The 27,034-nt window shown below is 39.2% G+C and overlaps 1 long non-coding RNA gene across 1 annotated transcript in view; it reads left to right on the plus strand.

The window, feature by feature from the left end:
• Gm42256 overlaps positions 1-26,794 on the plus strand; it is a 45,528-nt gene extending 18,734 nt beyond the window's left edge. Inside the window, exons 2-3 of the long non-coding RNA XR_881132.3 lie at positions 24,694-24,768; positions 25,159-26,794. This is a non-coding gene — a long non-coding RNA (predicted gene, 42256). The remainder of the gene's footprint in view (positions 1-24,693; positions 24,769-25,158) is intronic.
• The last annotated feature ends 240 nt before the right edge of the window (positions 26,795-27,034 follow it).

Raw genomic sequence — 27,034 nt, forward strand, 5'->3', positions numbered from 1 at the left:
AGTTTGTGCAGAACTGGAATTAGATCTTCTTTGAAGGTCTGATAGAACTCTGCACTAAACCCGTCTAGTCCTGGGCTTTTTTTGGCTGGGAGACTATTAATAACTACTTCTATTTCTTTAGGTGATATGGGACTGTTTAGATGGACAACTTGATCCTGATTCAACTTTGGTACCTGGTATCTGTCCAGAAATTTGTCCATTTCGTCCAGGTTTTCCAGTTTTGTTGAGTATAGCCTTTTGTAGAAGGATCTGATGGTGTTTTGGATTTCTTCAGGATCTGTTGTTATGTCTCCCTTTTCATTTCTGATTTTGTTAATTAGGATTTTGTCCCTGTGCCCTTTAGTGAGTCTAGCTAAGGGTTTATTTATCTTGTTGATTTTCTCAAAGAACCAACTCCTCGTTTGGTTAATTCTTTGAATAGTTGTTCTTGTTTCCACTTGGTTGATTTCACCCCTGAGTTTGATTATTTCCTGCTGTCTACTCTTCTTGGGTGAATTTGCTTCCTTTTTTTCTAGAGCTTTTAGATGTGTTGTCAAGATGCTAATATGTGCTCTCTCCCGTTTCTTCTTGGAGGCACTCAGAGCTATGAGTTTCCCTCTTAGAAATGCTTTCATTGTGTCCCATAGGTTTGGGTACATTGTGGCTTCATTTTCATTAAACTCTAAAAAGTCTTTAATTTCTTTCTTTATTCCTTCCTTGACCAAGGTATCATAGAGAAGAGTGTTGTTCAGTTTCCACGTGAATGTTGGCTTTCCATTATTTATGTTGTTACTGAAGATCAGTCTTAGGCCATGGTGGTCTGATAGGATACATAGAACAATTTCAATATTTTTGTATATTTTGAGGCCTGTTTTGTGACCAATTATATGGTCAATTTTGGAGAAGGTCCTGTGAGGTTCTGAGAAGAAGGTATATCCTTTTGTTTTAGGATAAAATGTTCTGTAGATATCTGTCAGGTCCATTTGTTTCATAACTTCTGTTAGTTTCAGTGTGTCCCTGTTTAGTTTCTGTTTCCAAGATCTGTCCATTGATGAAAGTGGTGTGTTGAAGTCTCCCACTATTATTGTGTGAGGTGCCACGTGTGCTTTGAGCTTTACTAAGGTGTCTTTAATGAATGTGGCTGCCCTTGCATTTGGAGTGTAGATATTCAGAATTGAGAGTTCCTCTTGGAGGATTTTACCTTTGATGAGTATGAAGTGTCCCTCCTTGTCTTTTTTGATAATTTTGGGTTGGAAGTCGATTTTATCTGATATTAAAATGGCTACTCCAGCTTGTTTCTTCAGACCATTTGCTTGGAAAATTGTTTTCCAGCCTTTCACTCTGAGGTAGTGTCTGTCTTTTTCCCTGAGATGGGTTTCCTGTAAGCAGCAGAATGTTGGGTCCTGTTTGTGTAGCCAGTCTGTTAGTCTATGTCTTTTTATTGGGGAGTTGAGACCATTGATAATAAGAGATATTAAGAAAAAGTAATTGTTGCTTCCTGTTATTTTTGTTGTTAAAGTTGGCATTCTGTTCTTGTGGCTGTCTTCCTTTAATTTTGTTGAGGGATTATCTTCTTGATTTTTCTAGGGCGTGGTTCCTGTCCTTGTATTGGTTTTTTTCTGTTATTATCCTTTGAAGGGCTGGATTCGTGGACAGATAATGGGTGAATTTAGTTTTGTCGTGGAATACTTTGGTTTCTCCATCTATGGTAATTGAGAGTTTGGCTGGGTATAGTAGCCTGGGTTGGAATTTGTGTTCTCTTAGTATCTGTATAACATCTGTCCAGACTCTTCTGGCTTTCATAGTCTCTGGTGAAAAATCTGGTGTAATTCTGATAGGCTTGCCTTTATATGTTACTTGACATTTTTCCCTTACTGAGTTTAGTATTCTATCTTTATTTAGTGCATTTGATGTTCTGATTATTATGTGTCGGGTGGAATTTCTTTTCTGGTCCAGTCTATTTGGAGTTCTGTAGGCTTCTTGTATGTTCATGGGCATCTCTTTCTTTAGATTTGGGAAGTTTTCTTCAATAATTTTGTTGAAGATGTTTGCTGGTCCTTTGAGTTGAAAATCTTCATTCTCATCCACTCCTATTATGCGTAGGTTTGGTCTTCTCATTGTGTCCTGGATTTCCTGGATGTTTTGATTTAGGATCTTGTTGCATTTTCCATTTTCTTTGATTGTTGTGCCGATGTTCTCTATGGAATCTTCTGCACCTGAGATTCTCTCTTCCATCTCTTGTATTCTGTTGCTAATGCTGGCATCTATGGTTCCAGATTTCTTTCCTAGGGTTTCTATCTCCAGCGTTGCCTCACTTTGGGTTTTCTTTATTGTGTCTACTTCCCTTTTTAGGTCTAGTATGGTTTTGTTCATTTCTATCACCTGTTTCGATGTGTTTTCCTGTTTTTCTATAAGGACTTCTACCTGTTTGGTTGTGTTTTCCTGTTTTTCTTTAAGGACTTGTAACTCTTTAGCAGTGTTCTCCTGTATTTCCTTAAGTGAGTTATTAAATTCCTTCTTTATGTCCTCTACCATCATCATGAGAAATGCTTTTAAATCCAGGTCTACCTTTTCAGGTGTGTTAGGATGTCCTGGACTGGGCGAAGTGGGAGTGCTGGGTTCTGATGATGGTGAGTGGTCTTGGTTCCTGTTAGTAGGATTCTTACGTTTACCTTTCGCCATCTTGCAATCTCTGGAGTTAGTTTTTATAGTTGTCTTTGTTTAGAGATTGTTCCTCTGTTGATTTTGTTACCCTCTATTAGCAGACGTGGGAGACTAGCTCTCTCCTCTGAGTTTCAGTGGTCAGAGCAGTCTCTGCAGGCAAGCTCTCCTCTTTCAGGGAAGGTGCACAGTTATCTGGTGTTTGGACCTCCTCCTGGCTGAAGATGAAGGCCCAAAACAGGATCTTTCCCAGAAGCTGTGTTGCTTTGGCCAGGAAGGTGGCCGGTTGTCTGGAGCCGAAGGTGGCGCCATCTCAGAAGCTCTGTGGCTCTGGCCAGGAAGGTGGTCGGTTGTCTGGAGCCGAAGGTGGCACTGCCTCAGAAGCTCTGTGGCTCTCGCCAGGAAGGTGGTCGGTTGTCTGGAGCCGAAGATGGCGCCGCCTCAGAAGCTCTCTGGCTCTCGCCTTCCCAGAAACGGCTGGCCTCTGTATTCCACACCCTCACCCGTGCAGCCTGCCCTCCGCAGAGTCCTGGAGCCAAGGCTCCCACTGCCAGGGCCTGAGGCACAAACCTCTCGGGCTGGCGGATCCCTGTGCACTCACCAGGAAGGTCAACCCCTTCCTTTTTCTTTATTCTCCTCTGATAGGATATATCCCAACCCCAACCTCTCATTCCCTCCCATCCTCCCTCTCTGAGATCCACTGCTCCTTTGTTCCCTTCAGGAAAAAGCAGGATTCCCAGTGATATCAACTGAACATGGCATAACAGCATGCAATAAGACCGGGCACAAATTTTCATATTCAGTTTAACAAGGCAACAGTGGAAGGAAAAGGGTCTGTAGTTTCTGCTTCAGTCTCTATGAGTCTATGTGAGCCCAACATAATTGATGCTATGGGTTTTCTTGGGTTGTCCTTGTCCGCTCTGACTCCTACAATCCTTCATCCCTCCTCCTCTGCATGGTTTGGGTGTGAGTCTCTGTATCTGCTAGAGGAATCCTCTCTGATGACAACTGGACTAGGCACTGATCTGTGAGTATTGCAGAATATCATTAGCTGCATCTGACAGGCAGGGCAGGTTGTGCATCAAAGGCTGTGTGTCTGGGTTGGTGTTCCAGTCCCAAGACTGAGAGCCTGTCCTGGGTACAGAAGAAAGTTGGCTCATGCTCCTTATCCTCCATTACTAGGAATCCTCACTAGGGTTGTCCATAGGTTCCATAGAATTTCTACTGCACTAGGCTTTCACATCACTTCCTAAAGCTTACTATTCCAGGCTCCTCTCCCTCCATTTCTCCCTCCCATGCCTGATCCCGCCTATTCCCATCCTATCCAGCCCCTAGTACACCCACAAAATCTATTCCCTTTCTTCTTCCCATGGAAATCCATTAGTCCCTGCTAGATGTCTCAGCTTTATCTAACTTCTCTGGGTCTGTGGTTTGTATTATGATAATCCTTATATAACAGCTAATGTCCACATATAAGTAAGTATATATCATGTTTGCCTTTCCGGTTCTGGGTTGCCTCACAAAAGATGATTTTTTTTGCAGTTATAAACTATTTGCTTACAAGTTTCATGATTTCACTTCTTCTAACAGCTGAGTAATGCTCCATTGTGTAAATGAACCACATTTTCTTTATCCATTCTTCTGTTGAGGAACATCTAGGTTTTTCACATATTATGGCTATTATGACTATTATGAATAAAGCCACTATAAACATAGTTGAGCAAGTGTCCTTGTGGTAAGATGAGCTGACTTTCACTTATGTACTCAGAAGTAGTGTAGCTAGATGTTGGCATAGATTAATTCCCAATTTTCTGAGAAACCACCATACTGATCTCCATAATGGCTATACAAATTTGCCCTCCTACCAGCAATAGAGAAGTGTTCCCTTCCTATTGTGGGCTGTCATTTGTGTTAATGGTCTTAGCTATCCTGACAGGCATAAGATGTAGTCATCTTTATAACAGTGCTGACTCATTCTATTACATCATGTAAAAGTTTAATGGAGGCACAGTCTATCTATTTATGTGTCACCTATCTAATCTATCAGTCTCTATCATCCATCCATCCATCATCTGTCTGTCTATCGATATGTAATTTATCTATTATATCTACCTATCATCTGTCTGTCTGTCTATCATCTATATATATTTTAATCTGTATCTATTATCATCTATTTTTCTATTTCTCTTATCTCTTTTCTATTTAGGCATCTTTTCTTCAAAATGACCGAACATGATTTTTTTCCCCCTGAAATACATGAATTAAAGCCACTTACACTTTGCAAATGGCTGGTATTTGGAAATGGTTAGCTTCAGTTCTTCATGTTTTTCATGTTAGACGTCCATGGACATTTGTGTCATGTAATATTTCTCCATTTGTTGATGCTTTGCTATTTAGCAAGGTTGTATGAGTTCCTGCCCTGGCTAATATCAGTCTTCTCTCAGTGATGGGCTGTGATTAGAACATGCAAACCACATGAGCCCTTGCCTCTCTAAGTTGCTGTTGGATAGTGTTTCATTACTGCAACACAAAGCAGACTAGGGAAAAACAGTGATGTTTTATCTCACTTTTATTATCTTGATTAATCAGCATTCCCCCTTGAATTTTCACTGGAATTCATTATACCATGGATATGTTTTAACTTTCCTCTGAGATGGACTTAGCCATTTTTTTTCCAGTTTGTGTGTGTGTGTGTGTTTACTCGATTATGCCTTTATTCCACTTTTATTCTTTTTTTAAACAGATTTATTTATTTATTTCATGTATGTGAGTACACTGTAACTGTCTTCAGACACACCATAAAAGGGCATCAAATCCCCATTAAAGATGGTTGCAAGCTACCATGTGGTTGCTGGGAATTGAACTCAGGACCTCTAGAAGAGCAGTCAGTGCTCTTACCCACTGAGCCATCTTTCCAGCCCTCTGCTTTTATTCTTTTATTTACAATTTATTCTGCTTTATATCTACATTCATCTATCTACTTACCTACCTTCTTTTTTTTGTTTTTTTGTTTTGTTTTTATTAATTTTTTTATTAGGTATTTTCCTCATTTACATTTCCAATGCTATCCCAAAAGTCCCCCATACCCTCCCCCCCCCACTCCCCTACCTACCCACCCACTCCCACTTTTTGGCCCTGGCGTTCCCCTGTACTGGGGCATATAAAGTTTGCAAGTCCAATGGGCTTCTCTTTCCAGTGATGGCTGGCTAGGCCATCTTTTGATACATGTGCAGCTAGAGTCAAGAGCTCCGGGTTACCTACCTTCTTATAATGTATATATCTAATCATTAAATTCTTTTAAAGACATTTTAAATTAACATTATGATTATGTCTGTGACACTGTTTTAGACACTCTTCATTTGTTCTTTTATGTAGACAAGATATCACTTAAAAGTATTTTCAATGTTTTATTCTGTTAGCTCTGTAAAGTGCTGTTTGTTAATTGTTTTTATTCATTAGAAGAGTCAAGTACCTAGTGTAACAGTAGAAGATGGTATGAGGCCAGTCTTTATTGGGTACTACATGGGATTGGGCAAAGAGTGGTAGACCTCATTTCTTTGGCATTTCTGGACGATCCCTCACTTTTTCATCCTAACTTTATTTCTCATTTTTGCCTCTTCAACAATATCATCTTTGTCTCTCTTTCTGCTCTTTGGCACCATACTCCTCTTGTCTTCATCTACCTCCCTCATTTTGTTTGATAGGTCTTATGTAGCTTAAGCTTGTGTTACTGTGTATTCAAGGATGACTGATTGTTTTTATTCCTCCTGTGACCAAATTCTAAATGCTGTAATTTTAGACATATGCTACTCTGTCCAACCTATGGGGTGTTGGGATCAAACCCAGAGTTTCATCCATGCCAGGCAAGCACACTAGCAACTGAACTTCTGGTTGCCAGTGTTAAAAAAATATCAAATATCAGACTAAAGCTTCCACTGTTTATCACTAGAGTCTGTGACTTGTGCACATATCCCAGCTTTCCATCATACTACTGAGACTTTCCGGTGCACCTGCTGGCTCACAGTCATGTCAAGTTCATGTTGCAATGTGGCATTATATATCAGATAATAAATTGAGATCTGTGGCATTTTCCTTTTCTCAGTAAAGCTACTATTCAGTCACTTCTAGTCTTACTTGTACTTTTTATGGTTTTAAAACAGGGTCTTATATGTAGTTCAAGCTGGCTTGGAACTCATAACCTCTCTGCTTTTGCCAGCCTGGTGCTGGGATCACAAGTACCACTGCCCCTAGTTTACTCCATTTTATAGTATTGGTGTGAGACTGGGATGGAATATAAGAGCAGATTCAGGTTAATTATTATTATCCTCCATCCCAGAATCACTGGAAAGAGAAATTTAATTTGTCATTTTCCAAAAAGAACTATATATAATTAAATTACATTAAAATTTCCCCAATAGGTTTGTTATGTCTTGAATTTTAAACTTTTTCACAGATTTGAGTTGCTGCACTTACACTTTCAGAAAGGAGCCTTGTAGTATGATTTTCATAATATTATTTTACATAATACCTTACATATAGCTTTCCCAGTAAATTACATATAAAGACTATTAATGCTACAGGAGAACTATTCTATATAAAATTTATAATATATTTGTGTTATATTACATGCCCTTTTAAAAGTTTCTTAGATAAGTTCTGAAAAATATTTCATGAAACAAATGCAATATGATGTAATTTCTTCAAAATAATCTTTACAGAAAATTATGCACATAAGTTCATACTATCCTGATAAAGCTGGAAATAATGAAAACAAATTTTTTCAATTCATATTTTCTCAATTCTTTCTTAGCTAATAAAATAATAATAAAAATTAAAGCTCATGCATTTTATTCCTTATTGTGGTTTTGTGAAAATTAAAGCAGCGAACAATAGGAAAATATGATACATTATTTTAATCTCTCATATTTATTAATTCATTTAATTTAAATGCAAATTATATGTTTTAATAATCATAAATTGCCTGGCATCAGGTTGTTTCAAGTAATGAGCAGTGCGAGAGATGGTATTTTTTTGAAATTCTAATAAAGCATTCTGTGGAACCTTCTTCCTTTGTAAGCTTCACTGCCCACTGAAGTATCCTGAAATGTGCAGCTGAAGTGATTGAACCTGAGACGGTGTTTACAGTGGGAACAGGAGCCACCCTGGCTTCATTGCTCAATCTGAACACCAAGTTAAGAGGCAATTTCACATCAATCTGTGCAAAGATTTTACTTGTGATCATGAGCAAACAGAGAGAGGCCTTCTCTGCAGTAGGTGTCAGAAGTTATGTGATGGACACTAATGATGTCTGCTGCCTTTCATCATCTGTCAGAGACAAGTCACATCCTTTTCCACACCAACAGCTAAGAACATTTAATGAAACAAAACAGTGTTATTGAGCTCCAGGTTTCTTGTCTTCTTTGGTCCTAGAAATGAGGTTCCGGGTTCATTAAACTGTGGTTTATGGAGGTATACCACAATTAGGGTTTGTCTATTCAAGCAAAAATTATAATAAGATCCCAAGGCGAATCTTCAATGTATACTGACCATCCTGTCCCATCTCAGTTTAGATAAATTTAGATAAAGTTTAGATAAATTCAGCAGATATGACAGGTTTAGATCATGCTCATAGGTATATTTCTCTTTCTTTTAATAAGAAAAAATTAAGACAAATCATATTATACAAATAGACTCTGTGGTGTTATTTGATAATTTTTCTCTTGATATTTGTCTTTACATATTTATACTTTGCACATTTCCTTTACGTGCCTAAGAAGTATACATAGACATGGATCTGCAATTTATTTGTTTCTTGTCCTCTGCCTGTCACTACAGGGATAGCCAGAATATTTTTGTCTTAAACCAAAAATGTATAAATGTAGGCAGAAATAGGTACATGATGTTGCTGTGTTTCTTATTAATGTACTCTACAGATACTGGGTTTCTGTGAAGTGCAAGGCACTTTTTGTAGCTGGACCAGATTCTACACTAATGGGTTTACTGACCTCACAGAGCCTTTTGGCTCCCAGTTTGCATTCTCAGAAACCCCTAACATTTGTCTAACTAGCACCTTCTCAACAAGGTGAACACAAATTGCTCTATTAAACTTTAACCTGATGCCCCATCCTTACCCTAAACCCTTGAATCTCTTGTTACAGCCATTTCTTCACCCTTTAACAATATCACTTTTGAGCATCATATGTACTTGAGTTATTAAGCATACTGTCTATTTCCAGTTTTCCCAACTTGACGTATGTGGGTTATTCTCATACTTCTGTTTATGGACTATATTGTTTTCTGCCTAATCAATAAAATATGTAAAGTGCTGAAGCTAATACCTAGCTTAAGAATTTCAAAAATATATATTGTACATTTGTACTTGTTAAGTTGACTAGAACACTCAAAGTTTGGGAAGACATCAAGGATGGAAATAAAAATCAAGAAGGTATAAAGAAGGAAATTTTATTTCTGAAAATTGGGATCCATCCCATGAGAAAACTGTAAAATGGAGAAGAGCTAAGGCAATTCAGACCTGTACATGTTAGATGAAAATCGGTAAGGTGAAGAAGCCTCAGAGAAGGAGGCTGAGGAGAGCTGGCCACACAACTGGGACAAAAGCGCATCTAGTATGCATCCTATGACCCAGTCAAGCACAGCACCTCCACAAGGAAAACCACGGATGTAGAGAATGTCGAGTCATCTCCTTTCTGTCAATAATTAGATTGCAGCCTCTCGTTGGGATTTTCTGCCCTTTAAATTTACAGGGTTCCTTGTGAGCCACACAGCTGGCAGGTAAATGAATCGCAAAGACACAAGAAGGAAAATTCAGTTCAGCCCGACTTAGTAGGTGCTAACTCAAATGCCTCAAGAGTCTCACATCAGGTGGTTTATTGTTAAGTGCAGTTAAGCACAGTACAATTTAAGTACAAACAAACAAACAAACAAAAAAACAACAAAAACAACAAAAAACAAACCAAAGCCAAAACCAAAACATAACCTCTCTGGTACAATACAATATTGGGTGCACAAAGAGGCATAATTACTTCAAAACCCAACTTAAAGTATATGTGACCATGAAGATGCATTCTATAGCTTAAGGGCCTAGGATCTGGTGTATTCTCTGACATAGCATGGACGTCAGTAGTCTGTATAAAGTACATGTGATGTCTCACCTAAGGATGGGTTTTATTAATGGAGAGCTAAAGATAAAGGTCTAGGGAGGGAGAGTCAGGGACAAACACTCTGAGGGATTTGGGGACAGTCTGGCTCTGTAGATAGCAAAGGTCACCAGGTCTCTAACAGTTTCCACTCCCAGTCTTGTCCGTAGAGAACAGATATTTATTTCCTTCATTGAGGAGAAAACCTTCTGGCTTTAACATTCCCGGTTTCTCTAGTGATCTGTGGGCATGGGAACTTTGTACTCACAACACAAGATAACATATTTGAGGCGGCAACATCTTCGACTCCAGACAATCGGCCACCTTCCTGGCCAAAGCAACACAGCTTCTGGGAAAGATCCTGTTTTGGGCCTTCACCTTCAGCCAGGAGGAGGTCCAAACACCAGATAACTGTACACCTTCCCCGAAAGAGGAGAGCTTGCCTGCAGAGACTGCTCTGACCACTGAAACTCAGAGGAGAGAGCTTGTCTCCCACGCCTGCTGATTGAGGGTAACAAAATCAACAAAGGAACAATCTCTTAACAAAGACAACTATAACAACTAACTCCAGAGATTGCCAGATGGCGAAAGGTAAACGTAAGAATCCTACTAACAGAAACCAGGACCACTCACCATCATCAGAACCCAGAACGCCCACTTCGCCCAGTCCAGGACACTCTAACACACCTGAAAAGGTAGACCTGGATTTAAAAGCATATCTCATGATGATGGTAGAGGACATAAAGAAGGAATTCAATAACTCACTTAAAGAGATACAGGAGAACACTGCTAAAGAGTTACAAGTCCTTAAAGAAAAACAGGAAAACACTGCTAAAGAGTTACAAGTCCTTAAAGAAAAACAGGAAAACACAACCAAACAGGTAGAAGTCCTTATAGAAAAACAGGAAAACACATCCAAACAGGTGATGGAAATGAACAAAACCATACTAGACCTAAAAAGGGAAGTAGACACAATAAAGAAAACCCAAAGTGAGGCAACGCTGGAGATAGAAACCCTAGGAAAGAAATCTGGAACCATAGATGCCAGCATCAGCAACAGAATACAAGAGATGGAAGAGAGAATCTCAGGTGCAGAAGACTCCATAGAGAACATCGGCACAACAATCAAAGAAAATGGAAAATGCAAAAAGATCCTAACTAAAAACATCCAGGAAATCCAGGACACAATGAGAAGACCAAACCTACAGATAATAGGAGTGGATGAGAATGAAGATTTTCAACTCAAAGGACCAGCAAACATCTTCAACAAAATTATTGAAGAAAACTTCCCAAATCTAAAGAAAGAGATGCCCATGAACATACAAGAAGCCTACAGAACTCCAAATAGACTGGACCAGAAAAGAAATTCCTCCCGACACATAATAATCAGAACATCAAATGCACTAAATAAAGATAGAATACTAAAAGCAGTAAGGGAAAAAGGTCAAGTAACATATAAAGGCAAGCCTATCAGAATTACACCAGATTTTTCACCAGAGACTATGAAAGCCAGAAGAGCCTGGACAGATGTTATACAGACACTAAGAGAACACAAATGCCAGCCCAGGCTACTATACCCAGCCAAACTCTCAATTACCATAGATGGAGAAACCAAAGTATTTCACGACAAAACTAAATTCACCCATTATCTCTCCACGAATCCAGCCCTTCAAAGGATAATAACAGAAAAAAACCAATACAAGGACAGGAACCACGCCCTAGAAAAAACAAGAAGAAAATCCCTCAACAAACCTAAAAGAAGACAGCCACAAGAACAGAATGCCAACTTTAACGACAAAATAACAGGAAGGAACATTACCTTTCCTTAATATCTCTTAATATCAATGGACTCAATTCCCCAATAAAAAGACATAGACTAACAGACTGGCTACACAAACAGGACCCAACATTCTGCTGCTTACAGGAAACACATCTCAGGGAAAAAGACAGACACTACCTCAGAGTGAAAGGCTGGAAAACAATTTTCCAAGCAAATGGTCTGAAGAAACAGGCTGGAGTAGCCCTTCTAATATCAGATAAAATCGACTTCCAACCCAAAGTTATCAAAAAAGACAAGGAGGGACACTTCATACTCATCAAAGGTAAAATCCTCCAAGAGGAACTCTCAATTCTGAATATCTACGCTCCAAATGCAAGGGCAGCCACATTCATTAAAGACACTTTAGTAAAGCTCAAAGCACACATTGCACCTCACACAATAATAGTGGGAGACTTCAACACACCACTTTCAAAATGGACAGATCGTGGAAACAGAAACTAAACAGGGACACACTGAAACTAACAGAAGTTATGAAACAAATGGACCTGACAGATATCTACAGAATATTTTATCCTAAAACAAAATGATATACCTTCTTCTCAGCACCTCACGGGACCTTCTCCAAAATTGACCATATAATTGGTCACAAAATAGGCCTCAACAGATACAAAAATATTGAAATTGTCCCATGTATCCTCTCAAACCACCATGGCCTAAGACTGATCTTCAATAACAACATAAATAATGGAAAGCCAACATTCACATGGAAACTGAACAACACTCTTCTCAATGATACCTTGGTCAAGGAAGGAATAAAGAAAGAAATTAAAGACTTTTTAGAGTTTAATGAAAATGAAGCCACAACGTACCCAAACCTTTGGGACACAATGAAAGCATTTCTAAGAGGGAAACTCATAGCTCTGAGTACCTCCAAAAAGAAACAGGAGAGAGCACATACTAGCAGCTTGACAACACATCTAAAAGCTCTAGAAAAAAGGGAAGCAAATTCACCCAAGAAGAGTAGACAGCAGGAAATAATCAAACTCAGGGGTGAAATTAACCAAGTGGAAACAAGAAGAACTATTCAAAGAATTAACCAAACGAAGAGTTGGTTCTTTGAGAAAATCAACAAGATAGATAAACACTTAGCTAGACTCACTAAAGGGCAAAGGGACAAAATCCTAATCAACAAAATCAGAAATGAAAAGGGAGACATAACAACAGATCCTGAAGAAATCCAAACCACCATCAGATCCTTCTACAAAAGGCTATACTCAACAAAACTGGAAAACCTGGACGAAATGGACAAATTTCTGGACAGATACCAGGTACCAAAGTTGAATCAGGATCAAGTTGACCTTCTAAACAGTCCCATATCCCCTAAAGAAATAGAAGCAGTTATTAATAGTCTCCCAGCCAAAAAAAGCCCAAGACCAGACGGGTTTAGTGCAGAGTTCTATCAGACCTTCAAAGAAGATCTAATTCCAGTTCTGCACAAACTATTTCACAAGATAGAAGTAGAAGGTACTCTACCCAACTCATTTTATGAAGCCACTATTACTCTGATACCTAAACCACAGAAAGATCCAACAAAGATAGAGAACTTCAGACCAATTTCTCTTATGAATATCGATGCAAAAATCCTTAATAAAATTCTCGCTAACCGAATCCAAGAACACATTAAAGCAATCATCCATCCTGACCAAGTAGGTTTTATTCCTGGGATGCAGGGATGGTTTAATATACAAAAATCCATCAACGTAATCCATTATATAAACAAACTCAAAGACAAAAACCACATGATCATCTCGTTAGATGCAGAAAAAGCATTTGACATGATCCAACACCCATTCATGATAAAAGTTTTGGCAAGATCAGGAATTCAAGGCCCATACCTAATCATGATAAAAGCAATCTACAGCAAACCAGTAGCCAACATCAAAGTAAATGGAGAGAAGCTGGAAGCAATCCCACTAAAATCAGGGACTAGACAAGGCTGCCCACTTTCTCCCTACCTTTTCAACATAGTACTTGAAGTATTAGCCAGAGCAATTCGACAACAAAAGGAGATCAAGGGGATACAAATTAGAAAAGAGGAAGTCAAAATATCACTTTTTGCAGATGATATGATAGTATATATAAGTGACCCTAAAAATTCCACCAGAGAACTCCTAAACCTGATAAACAGCTTCGGTGAAGTAGCTGGATATAAAATAAACTCAAACAAGTCAATGGCCTTTCTCTACACAAAGAATAAACAGGCTGAGAAAGAAATTAGGGAAACAACACCCTTCTCAATAGTCACAAATAGTATAAAATATCTTGGCGTAACTCTAACTAAGGAGGTGAAAGATCTGTATGATAAAAACTTCAAATCTCTGAAGAAAGAAATTAAAGAAGATCTCAGAAGATGGAAAGATCTCCCATGCTCATGGATTGGCAGGATCAACATTGTAAAAATGGCTATCTTGCCAAAAGCAATCTACAGATTCAATGCAATCCCCATCAAAATTCCAACTCAATTCTTCAACGAATTAGAAGGAGCAATTTGCAAATTCATCTGGAATAACAAAAAACCTAGGATAGCAAAAACTCTTCTCAAGGATAAAAGAACCTCTGGTGGAATCACCATGCCTGACCTAAAGCTTTACTACAGAGCAATTGTGATAAAATCTGCATCGTACTGGTATAGAAACAGACAAGTAGACCAATGGAATAGAATTGAAGACCCAGAAATGAACCCACACACCTATGGTCACTTGATCTTCGACAAGGGAGCTAAAACCATCCAGTGGAAGAAAGACAGCATTTTCAACAATTGGTGCTGGCACAACTGGTTGTTATCATGTAGAAGAATGCGAATCGATCCATACTTATCTCCTTGTACTAAGGTCAAATCTAAGTGGATCAAGGAACTTCACATAAAACCAGAGACACTGAAACTTATAGAGGAGAAAGTGGGGAAAAGCCTTGAAGATATGGGCACAGGGGAAAAATTCCTGAACAGAACAGCAATGGCTTGTGCTGTAAGATCGAGAATTGACAAATGGGACCTCATGAAACTCCAAAGTTTCTGCAAGGCAAAAGACACCGTCAACAAGACAAAAAGACCAAAAACAGATTGGGAAAGGATCTTTACCTATCCTAAATCAGATAGGGGGCTAATATCCAACATATATAAAGAACTCAAGAAGGTGGACTTCAGAAAATCGAACAACCCCATTAAAAAATGGGGCTCAGATCTGAACAAAGAATTCTCACCTGAGGAATACCGAATGGCAGAGAAGCACCTGAAAAAATGTTCAACATCCTTAATCATCAGGGAAATGCAAATCAAAACAACCCTGAGATTCCACCTCACACCAGTCAGAATGGCTAAGATCAAAAATTCAGGTGACAGCAGATGCTGGCGTGGATGTGGAGAAAGAGGAACACTCCTCCATTGTTGGTGGGATTGCAGGCTTGTACAACCACTCTGGAAATCAGTCTGGCGGCTCCTCAGAAAATTGCTCATAGTACTACCGTAGGATCCAGCAATACCTCTCCTGGGCATATATCCAGAAGATTCCCCAACTGGTAAGAAGGACACATGCTCCACTATGTTCATAGCAGCCTTATTTATAATAGCCAGAAGCTGGAAAGAACTCAGATGCCCCTCAACAGAGGAATGGATACAGAAAATGTGGTACATCTACACAATGGAGTACTACTCAGCTATTAAAAAGAATGAATTTATGCAATTCCTAGGCAAATGGATGGACCTGGAGGGCATCATCCTGAGTGAGGTAACACATTCACAAAGGAACTCACACAATATGTACTCACTGTTAAGTGGATATTAGCCCAAAACCTAGGATATCCAAGATATAAGATAAAATTTCCTAAACACATGAAACTCAAGAAAAATGAAGACTGAAGTGTGGACACTATGCCCCTCCTTAGAAGTGGGAACAAAACACCCTTGGAAGGAGGTACAGAGACAAAGTTTGGAGCTGAGATAAAAAGATGGACCATGTAGAGACTGCCATATCCGGGGATCCATCCCATAATCAGCTTCCAAATGCTGATACCATTGCATACACTAGCAAGATTATGCTGAAAGGACCCTGATATAGCTGTCTCTTGTCAGAGTATGCCTGGGCCTAGCAAACATAGAAGTGGATGCTCACAGTCGGCTATTGGATGGATCACATGGCCTCCAATGAAGGAGCTAGAGAAAGTACCCAAGAAGCTAAAGGGATCTGCAACCCTATAGGTGGAACAACATTATGAACTAACCAGTACCCCGGAGCTCTTGACTCTAGCTGCATATGTATCAAAAGATGGCAAGATCAGGAATTCAAGGCCCATACCTAATCATGATAAAAGCAATCTACAGCAAACCAGTAGCCAAAATCAAAGTAAATGGAGAGAAGCTGGAAGCAATCCCACTAAAATCAGGGACTAGACAAGGCTGCCCACTTTCTCCCTACCTTTTCAACATAGTACTTGAAGTATTAGCCAGAGCAATTCGACAACAAAAGGAGATCAAGGGGATACAAATTGGAAAAGAGGAAGTCAAAATATCACTTTTTGCAGATGATATGATAGTATATATAAGTGGCCCTAAAAATTCTACCAGAGAACTCCTAAACCTGATAAACAGCTTCGGTGAAGTAGCTGGATATAAAATAAACTCAAACAAGTCAATGGCCTTTCTCTACACAAAGAATAAACAGGCTGAGAAAGAAATTAGGGAAACAACACCCTTCTCAATAGTCACAAATAGTATAAAATATCTTGGCGTAACTCTAACTAAGGAGGTGAAAGATCTGTATGATAAAAACTTCAAATCTCTGAAGAAAGAAATTAAAGATCTCAGAAGATGGAAAGATCTCCCATGCTCATGGATTGGCAGGATCAACATTGTAAAAATGGCTATCTTGCCAAAAGCAATCTACAGATTCAATGCAATCCCCATCAAAATTCCAACTCAATTCTTCAACGAATTGGAAGGAGCAATTTGCAAATTCATCTGGAATAACAAAAAACCTAGGATAGCAAAAACTCTTCTCAAGGATAAAAGAACCTCTGGTGGAATCACCATGCCTGACCTAAAGCTTTACTACAGGGCAATTGTGATAAAATCTGCATCGTACTGGTATAGAAACAGACAAGTAGACCAATGGAATAGAATTGAAGACCCAGAAATGAACCCACACACCTATGGTCACTTGATCTTCGACAAGGGAGCTAAAACCATCCAGTGGAAGAAAGACAGCATTTTCAACAATTGGTGCTGGCACAACTGGTTGTAATCATGTAGAAGAATGCGAATTGATCCATACTTATCTCCTTGTACTAAGGTCAAATCTAAGTGGATCAAGGAACTTCACATAAAACCAGAGACACTGAAACTTATAGAGGAGAAAGTGGGGAAAAGCCTTGAAGATATGGGCACAGGGGAAAAATTCCTGAACAGAACAGCAATGGCATGTGCTGTAAGATGGAGAGTCAACAAATGGGACCTCATGAAACTCCAAAGTTTCTGCAAGGCAAAAGACACCGTCAACAAGACAAAAAGACCACCAACAGATTGGGAAAGGATCTTTACCTATCCTAAATCAGATAGGGGGCTAATATCCAACATATATAAAGAACTCAAGAAGGTGGACTTCAGAAAATCGAACAACCCCATTAAAAAATGGGGCTCAGAACTGAACAAAGAATTCTCACCTGAGGAATACCGAATGGCAGAGAAGCACCTGAAAAAATGTTCAACATCCTTAATCATCAGGGAAATGCAAATCAAAACAACCCTGAGATTCCACCTCACACCAGTCAGAATGGCTAAGATCAAAAATTCAGGTGACAGCAGATGCTGGCGTGGATGTGGAGAAAGAGGAACACTCCTCCATTGTTGGTGGGATTGCAGGCTTGTACAACCACTCTGGAAATCAGTCTGGCGGTTCCTCAGAAAATTGCTCATAGTACTACCGTAGGATCCAGCAATACCTCTCCTGGGCATTTATCCAGAAGATGCCCCAACTGGTAAGAAGGACACATGCTCCACTATGTTCATAGCAGCCTTATTTATAATAGCCCGAAGCTGGAAAGAACTCAGATGCCCCTCAACAGAGGAATGGATACAGAAAATGTGGTACATCTACACAATGGAGTACTACTCAGCTATTAAAAAGAATGAATTTATGCAATTCCTAGGCAAATGGATGGACCTGGAGGGCATCATCCTGAGTGAGGTAACACATTCACAAAGGAACTCACACAATATGTACTCACTGTTAAGTGGATATTAGCCCCAAACCTAGGATTCCCAAGATATAAGGTACAATTTGCTAAACACATGAAACTCAAGAAGAATGAAGACTGAAGTGTGGACACTATGCCCCTCCTTAGAATTGGGAACAAAACACCCATGGAAGGAGTTACAGAGACAAAGTTTGGAGCTGAGATGAAAGGATGGACCATGTAGAGACAGCCATATCCACGGATCCACCCCATAATCAGCATCCAAACGCTGACACCATTGCATACCCTAGCAAGATTCTATTGAAAGGACCCAGATGTAGCTATCTCTTGTAAGACTATGCCGGGGCCTAGCAAACACAGAAGTGGATGCTCACAGTCAGCTAATGGATGGATCACAGGGCTCCCAATGGAGGAGCTAGAGAAAGAACCCAAGGAGCTAAAGGGATCAGCAACCCTATAGGTGGAACAACATTATGAATTAACCAGTACCCCGGAGCTCTTGACTCTAGCTGCATATGTAACAGAAGATGGCCTAATCGGCCATCACTGGAAAGAGAGGCCCATTGGACACGTAAACTTTGTATGCCCCAGTACAGGGGAACGCCAGGGCCAAAAAGGGGGAGTGGGTGGGTAGGGGAGTTGGGGTGGGTGGGTAGGGGGGACTTTTGGTATAGCATTGGAAATGTAAATGAGCTAAATACCTAATAAAAAATGGAAAAAAAAAGAATATAAAGCGTTATAATAAAACCATTACTTCAATGTAATTCTGATTGGCTTGTAATGTTAATTAATTTACATTAATGCAGATAAGGATAAGGTATAATTGGTATCTTTAATTTTACAATTTAAAAAACTATCTTTCATTTTCTCATTTTTTAAAAGAGTTTTAAAAAAAGAACATTTAAGATTTTTCTGTATTCCCAGGTGGATGCTTATACATTATATAAATGTTAGTCTTGTTTGTGCCTAATTACTTGCATGTAGAAGCATGGAACATGTTTTGTCCATTGTTGTATATAAAATAAGCTGGCAGCATTAACATACTGTACTAGCCAATAAATTTAGAGGTTCAGATATTAAAAAAAAAAAAAAAAAAAAAAGATGGCCTAGGCGGCCATCACTGGAAAGAGAGGCCCATTGGACACGCAAACTTTATATGCCCCAGTACAGGGGAACGCCAGGGCCAAAAAAGGGGAGTGGGTGGGTAGGGGAGTGGGGGTGGGTGGCTATGGGGGACTTTTGGTATAGCATTTGAAATGTAAATGAGCTAAATACCTAATTAAAAATGGAAAAAAAAAAAAACAGACCTAAGACAAATGCAATGGAAGTACCTGGGATTTTTTTTCTTTAAGTATTTATTGTGATTTACTTGGAGTGGAGACACTGGGGGTTTTGATTGATTGTTTTAAAGAAAAATGTCATGTATATTATGTAAAAATAAATTGCATTTAAACTCTAAAGAAAACGCAAACAAACAAACCTTGATCCAGAAAATAAGATTCAAACAGTTTCTCTTCAGATTATGCACAGAATCCATTTCAGCTCATTTCACTCAACAATGACCCACATTCTGTGGCCATATAGCTCTCCTGCTGGATTCCTTGTCCTCTTGGCCATGCATCCTGTGTTCCCACGCTTGCTGTTTCTTCTATTTGCACACATCTGCTATCAGGTCTCCAACACTGGCTTCTTTCTCTTCATAACCAGGTGTGGCAGAAAGCATCATCCGAGTGTGTGCTTTGTTCTTCATCTGCATCCATACCTCTCCTTTTGCTGTTTCTTGTCTATCATAACATCTCCACATGTGTTCTACCTGAGATTCATTATATTCTCTGATATGTCCAGTTTCTCTGACTGATTTTTACCAGCTTCCCCACCTTTTCACTTACCTTTCTGAGTCTTGCCTTACCTGTCTGTGATGTTCACCCTCTCCTTGGTGCTGTCTCTCCTTCTAGCTCCTGTCGGGGTATGCTTTTGCGAGCTTTCCTGAATCTCTAGAAAACCTAGTTTTCTAGGTTATGCCCCCTTTTGTCTCTGCATCTAAATGACAGTGGTCCTCAAAGATAAGTCTGGGGTGTTCTTTTCTTTTTCCTAAATCATTTAATCTGCATGAACTCCTGTTTTCAATCCACTTAAATTCTCCAGTGCTCACCCACACATGTCTTCTCTTCAGTTATCCTGACCCTACTTTCTAGTGTCCCCATTCTCACCACTAACCCACGAACAGTGGATCTTTTTTCTTCCTCCCCAGGAATAGCACCTTTCCTAAAGTATGTGGCAACAATTGGAATTGTACAGGCAGATTTCTACTTCCCAAGCTCCATGTCTAATTCATCTTTTCTATATTGCCATGCCTAGAGCTTGTGTGTGTTTATACATATTAGAAGTCCAATGAGTTATCCACTGTGCAAGAACACCTAACCAAATAGAAATAGCAAATATTCTGTAAGCCACTAGGCAAAGATCACTGTTTAAGTATCCCAAATTGAGCAATGTACTTACAAATTAGCGCCAGAGAAAACTATTTTCACAGAACATATCAGTAGACACCACCCAGATTTACAGGGAACTATGTATTTTTTCATAATTCTAAATAGCTGGCCACTAAAATGGAAAAACACACTTAAAATTATACATAATATTTACTGTCTTTCATTACTTTCAGCAAGCCATTTATATATGCATTAATACATGTTTTTACAATGTTTTAGACATTTATTATGTATGATTTCACTGTTCTATGACTACCTTGGCAGAGCTCACCAAGAAATAAAATTAACATTAATGATTATTAACAACATTTTAATGGAGCATTATATTAACATGTGAGATTAGGGCTTTCTCATATGATAATTTCTCTTAACAGTTTAAAATTTATTATGCCATTATCCAAGCCCCCTTTTCCTTGAGCATTGTGTGGGCTTGCCACTTCCAAAACCACCAAATCTAATTAGCTAGGAATGATAATAGCAACAGCAGCTATCATTCAACAAGGCCTCTGCCACCCTAGCCCATCAGTGAGCATGCTAAGTGCCTGGCATTCTTTGAGCCTTGTGAATTCCCATGATTAGCATTATTACTCCCGTTCTACACTGAGAAACTGGAGCTTAGCTATGTGAAGAAACTCAGTGTCACAATCTAGAAATTATGAGTCCAGGCTTCCCCATCGAAAGTGTCTCAGTTCAGATCTAACCTTTCAGGAACACTTCTTCAGCTTCTGTCCCTGCTCTCTGTGAGTGGCAGGTTTGAGGTTGTTAATCCACTCAACCCATTCTTGTATTTAACATCTAAGGTTGTGTTGTCTTTATTACACTACCATGCTATGTAAATTGAGAACAATTAGCTTAAAAAGTGAGCCTGAGGTAGACTTTTAGTGTATAAGGCCAGCTTCATTTGTATAAACATGCTCCCCTATACATGTGTGGATGTATGCCCGTGTATGGGCTATGGAAGCCAGAGGTTGATGTCAGTATTCTTCCTCTATCATTCTATGACTTATGTTTTAGAATTGGGCCCATTATGTGAAATAGGAGCTCTTTAACTGTATGGAAATCTGGTCAGTGGACACTTGGCATCTTCTGACTCCCCTTCTCAGGACTGGTCACTGGTATACACAGACACAGGGAACTTTTTCTGTGGGTTGTGTGGATTTGAACCTAAGTATCCATGCTTCTTCAACAAGCACTGTACTCACTGAGCCATTTCCTGAGCCCCATGTTATCTCTACTTTAAATCTTCCCCCACATACTTAAGCTGGATGTGTATGGAATGTATATGAGACCCTAAAATAAAAATTACTAAAGCTGAATTATTTATGTTAATTCTATTGCCTTAATGAAAATTTTATCATTGTAATAAGGATAAAAATGGGAATATCATCAGTAAGGATTTTAATGTGAATTTGGTTCAAAAAGGTCCGTGACTGAAATTCTTGGTTTTCAGGCTTGAGTGACATTTGGAGGACAGAAGCCAGACCCTCATTGGGAGTCAGTTCTCCAATATGGCTTTGAAAAGCAGGCACATTTACCCTCCTGTAGTCTTGCAAAACCTTGAAAGACTGTCAAAGCTACATGATCTCTAAAGCATATCCTAGCACAGTGATGAGCCGAAGAAGAAGTTTCCATAACCACTAAAGGACTCTGGGAAATCCTAGGACATGGAAGCACAGCTGAGGTGTGTCAGTTCAATTCTTCTGCGGGAGGTTTTGCTTCAGTTTTCTCTTACCATCCTTCACATAACGTTTCCCATTTGAAGATCATGTTTCTTTATGAAGAAGGCAGCAAAATCATGGGATCTTAACCTGACAGTGGCAAATCTACCGTTCCTCTTATTTTGGTGTAAATTAGATACTGTGATATTTATCCTTAGCAGGTTTTAGTCACTTCAGATCACTCGGGGCTGTGTGTTCCGGTGGTATTCTTTGGAAGACCCTAGTTCCTTATTTAGTTGTGCTGTGTGCTCTTTAGTATGTTTTTGTACTTTGAGATCTATTGAAAAGGTCCCTCCAGAGTTATATTACATCTAAGTTGATGATTCTGGGTTATTTTCAATTAGCAAATGTCCCTGAAACTTCTGGACATTCATTTTCATGCAGTGATGCTTCCTCTGAAGGCCACAGAAGCCAGGAGTTGACAAACTAGGGATATTCATTCACAGTCCTTTCAGAACCAAATTCTATTTAAAACCTCATTGGTGGAGATATTTACATTTTCATCATCAGTAGGATACTTAGATTTTATTAAGATAATATAATTCATATAAATAATTTAGTTTTAGCTATTTTTGTTTTGGGGCCTCATACATCCATACTACCCTCACTGAGCAAATAAGATACTGAGGTCATATGACTTAGTTACTGCCTATATTTTTAAACTATAAATGTTTCTTGTGTTATTTTTTTCATTTAAGGAGCTGTGTATAATTTAAAATTGTAAACTGCTTTAAAATATGTTTTCTATGGGGTGATAAGATTTCTCAGTGAAGAGCCCACACTGCTCTTCGAGGCGACCTGAGGGGGATTTTTCAGTACCTATGTTGAGTGGCTCACAATTGCCTGTAACTCCAGCTCCAGAAGTATGTGCACTCATGTGCACACCACACACACATGCACATATATCATTTTAAAACTAAAAATGAAGTTTAATATGTATTTACAAAATTAATTAATATTTGAAAACTATACTGTTCTAATCTACTAAATGTGATAACAGTTTATCCCATTGTTTGTTTCTGGTTGTTGTTGTGGTTGTGGTTGTTGTTGTTTATGATGAGAATGTCAGCTTCTCAGCAGCAGTGGTGTTGCTTTTGCTCATCCTGTTTCTTAGATCTCAGCCTGACCAAAATAGTGAAGAGTCATTAAGTGACTATAAATTCTTAGCAGGTGACATGTTGAATAAAGATGTTTAATCTACTTATTATGATGGCATCGCAGAAATGAAATCATCCCAAGATAAGAAGCCTTGGTAACATGGCATTTTAGTTTAATTTAATTTTGGTGGTGTAGCTGTGCCCCTTCTGTACTTGGGTCATTACATCTTTAAGCCTTCCCAGACAAATGTGCCTCATGATACTGTTCTTGTTCTGAACCAGAACTACCCACTCTGTTACACAGAGTTCATCACAACTAGAAATTATTTGTACGTGTAATTCGTTATCTCCTTCCTCCATGGCAAGGCAAGTCCTCTGAGACTTGTCTCACTGCTGACCTCCCAACAGTGAGTTCAGTCTCACAGCACATGCATTTCTGCGTCTTCTCCAGAATGTTCTATTGACATCAGTTGTCTGACTGTCGGGTGCTCATGCTGGCAACTTTTCTTCAGACCCTGTGCCTCCCTCTCTGCTATAATTTAAACATACGTATGGTCCTTATGGAAGAGAGTACAAGTCATCAATTAATACTGTTTTCCAATTTATTCTTTCAAATAGAATGCAAGTTCTGTTTTTGAATGGAAGATTGTTTCAAAGGAAACCAAGACAGTTCAAGAATTAGGGAATAGATTCTTATTACTCTGAGTCAATTTAGAGTATGCTTACACTACCCTTTCTGAGACATGCATGTTCATAGATTAGTAAAACAGAGCATGAAATGAGTTGAATGTGAGCAGTTGGCTTTGTGGTGATCACTGAGATGAAAGTAGAAGCTCTTCAAATTTCTGTGAACTGATAAGAACCTAGGCAAATCACCTTGCTATGATATCTGATAACAACCTAGGCCCTGTCATCATGATTTAAGCTACAGAGAATGCTAGGGAGTGGAGAGGGAGAGGGAGAGGGAGAGGGAGAGAGAGAGAGAGAGAGAGAGAGAGAGAGAGAGAGAGAGAGAGAGGGAGGGAGGGAGGGAGAGAGAGAGAGAGAGAGAGAGAGAGAGAGAGAGAGAGAGAGAGAATACTGAAGGTGGGCAAATAAGAGTGAATGAAATTTTGAGAAAAAGATAATTTAATATTTTTATTAAATTATTTTATTTATACTCCAAATGTTGCCCCTTTCCTGTCCTCCCATCCCCAAGTTCTTTGTCTCATTCCTCTCCCCTTTGCTCCTGAGAGGATGTTCCCTCACCCCCACCAGCATCCCCTTCTCTGAGCATCAAATCTCTACAGGATTAAGCACATTTTCTCCCACTGAGGCCAGACAAGGCAGTCCTCTGATACATTTGTCCCACGGACCACAGATCAGTCCATGTATGCTCTTTTGGTGGTGGCTTAGTTTCTGGGAGCTCTTGAGGAGTCTGGGTTAGTTGATAATGTTGTATTTGATTTCTAAAGACAAAGAGAAAAAAAGTGTGTGAAGTTGGGTGGGTAGGGAACTGGGGAGGACCAGGAAGGGAAAAAGCATGTTCAGGTATATTTTATGAAAACAAATCTTTTACAGTAAAAAGAAGAGAAAGTGATACAGAAAGAGAAAATTGGATGTTAAAAGGAGCGGAATTCTACAAATGAAGATAGGGTGAGTGAAATGACCTAACTGTACTATTTTCCAATATGAACAAATTATTTAAAACATACACTCAAGCGGAGCTGGCGATAAGAACCTTCTGACAGCAGTGAAGTGTTCAGAGTTTATTTCTCTGCCTGTTTTTGACCATTAAACAATTGCTAATAAATACCTTAGGATGTCTTAGAGTTACAGAAAGATGGTTTAATGATTTCGATGGTTGGATTGTCAATGTAACTGAGTTTACTATCAGCTAGCAGATGCACTTTGGGATGTATTTATGAAAGAGTTTTCATAGAAGGTGAACTGAGGTGGCTGGTGCCTTCCAATGGGTTACTATGATACATAACCGTCTGAGGACAAATCAGAGTGAGTAAAGATGTACCTTTACTGCTTCATTAGGACAACTCCACATATCACTCCTGCTGCTGTCCTCCACTGATGTCAAACCCAGCATATTCAGCCTTCCAATGTGGACTCAACTTTCACTGACTGATGGATACTGCTGAGGCATCCAAGCTCTTGGACCAGATGCTGTATTGTCAGCATGGAGATGGACAAAATTGGATTACTTAGCTTTTTCTCTATAAGCAAGTCAAATAAATTCTCTTTTACAATATCTTTACATTGTAATGATACTGTTCCCTAGAGAATCCTGACTTGTACAGATTTGGTATGAGAAGTGAAATAGTTCTAGGGAAACAGAATTTTAAAAACTTCTTTCTCCTGTTTTGGTACTTGGATCTTTACTTAGTCATACCTACTAAAGACACTCAGATAGTATGGAGAGCACTGATAAAGATACAGAATAAATACATTTTATAATCCTGGTTTACCACTTGTGAAAGGTGAGGAGTTTGGTGGATCTAGACATAATCTCTGTAGGCATTTCTGGAAAAATCTTCAAATATAATGATGTTGGCTAGCTTTCTTAAAAAGCATCTCTGTATAAAGTAACTTCTCAGCAATGTATGTGCACAAAGAACTGTGATGGCTTCTTAACTATGCCCTGAGACAGGCTGAGATAGTTCTCTGCAACCATAGATCTGAGTTTCACCTCCCAAACTGTATCTGGAATTAAAGTGAGAGCAAGGATAGGGAAAGAATAACTCCTGCAACAAGGGTCAAACATATTGTGGGAGGACTGGAATGAGGTTCGGACACTGGACTCCCCCATCCGTATGGGGCAGCTGCCTCCATCTCACCTCTGTACTATAAGCCTTTCTGCACTAGACTGAGGGATTTGATCATCCATTATCAATGGACACAGAAGTGACCTTCTCTGAGTGAAATGCTGACCATGCTGATACCCTCCAGTGCCAATTCTCACATACGACTTGACCTTTGCCTCTGCACTGATAACCAGACTCAAGTCTCATCAAGCCTCTAGAAGTGTACTCAAGTACATGCATGAGGCATGGGGAGATGATCTATACTCACACATGACTTGGAGCTTTCTCATACATACAAGCAGACATTTGGTGAATACACATGTAAATAGATTTAAGGATGGAGATATTGGTAGAAGAAACAGAAAACTACATCTTGTTGAACTCAGAGGTGCTTACTTAATGGTAAAGCTTAACTGCTTAAAAAGTGAAAAGAGTTCATTTAATTTGTTAGCTAAAGTATGGTTGAAGTACCTTGAGTGAGTTAGGCAAGCATGATGATATCCATTGGCTTAACATAAATGAAGAGATTTGTAAATTCTGGAAAACTGGGATGCTGGAGTAGATTTGTCATTTAAAACCACTTCCCCATAAGGGGAGGGTCCAGACGATATGCCCTGATCTAAGGATCTTGAAAGGAAACCATCATTTCCCATTTTTCTCCTCCTGGGTCCAATGACATGTGAAGAGTCCCAGCTTCATATTCTGCTGCCATGAACCTTTTCATGCATCACTGTGATGCAGCATGCTCTGTCTGATCATGACACAAAATAATTCTTCATCTCTTATGTTGCTTTGTGACAGGTATTTGGTCACAGAAAGATAACTAATATGCTAACACAATTTAATAAAATATTATGTCCTAAGTATCAAAAGGTCTGAGATTCTGTGTAATACTTTTCCCCTCAGTGTGCTGATGCCCAGCATCTATTTGCCTGACACCATTACACATTTTCTGTGAAGAATGCCAAGGAATGGCCACAGGTGTCTGGCACATTCTGACTATGGCCAGGAGACCCATATCATTAGGATAATGACCAAGAGTCATCCTGTTTGGCTATGGGTTTGAAATCAAAACAAGAGGCAAAACCAACATAAGTGCAGTTAAT

The sequence above is a fragment of the Mus musculus genome, chromosome 4 (genome assembly GCF_000001635.26).
Source record: "Mus musculus strain C57BL/6J chromosome 4, GRCm38.p6 C57BL/6J".
Classification (NCBI taxonomy): Eukaryota; Metazoa; Chordata; class Mammalia; order Rodentia; family Muridae; genus Mus; species Mus musculus.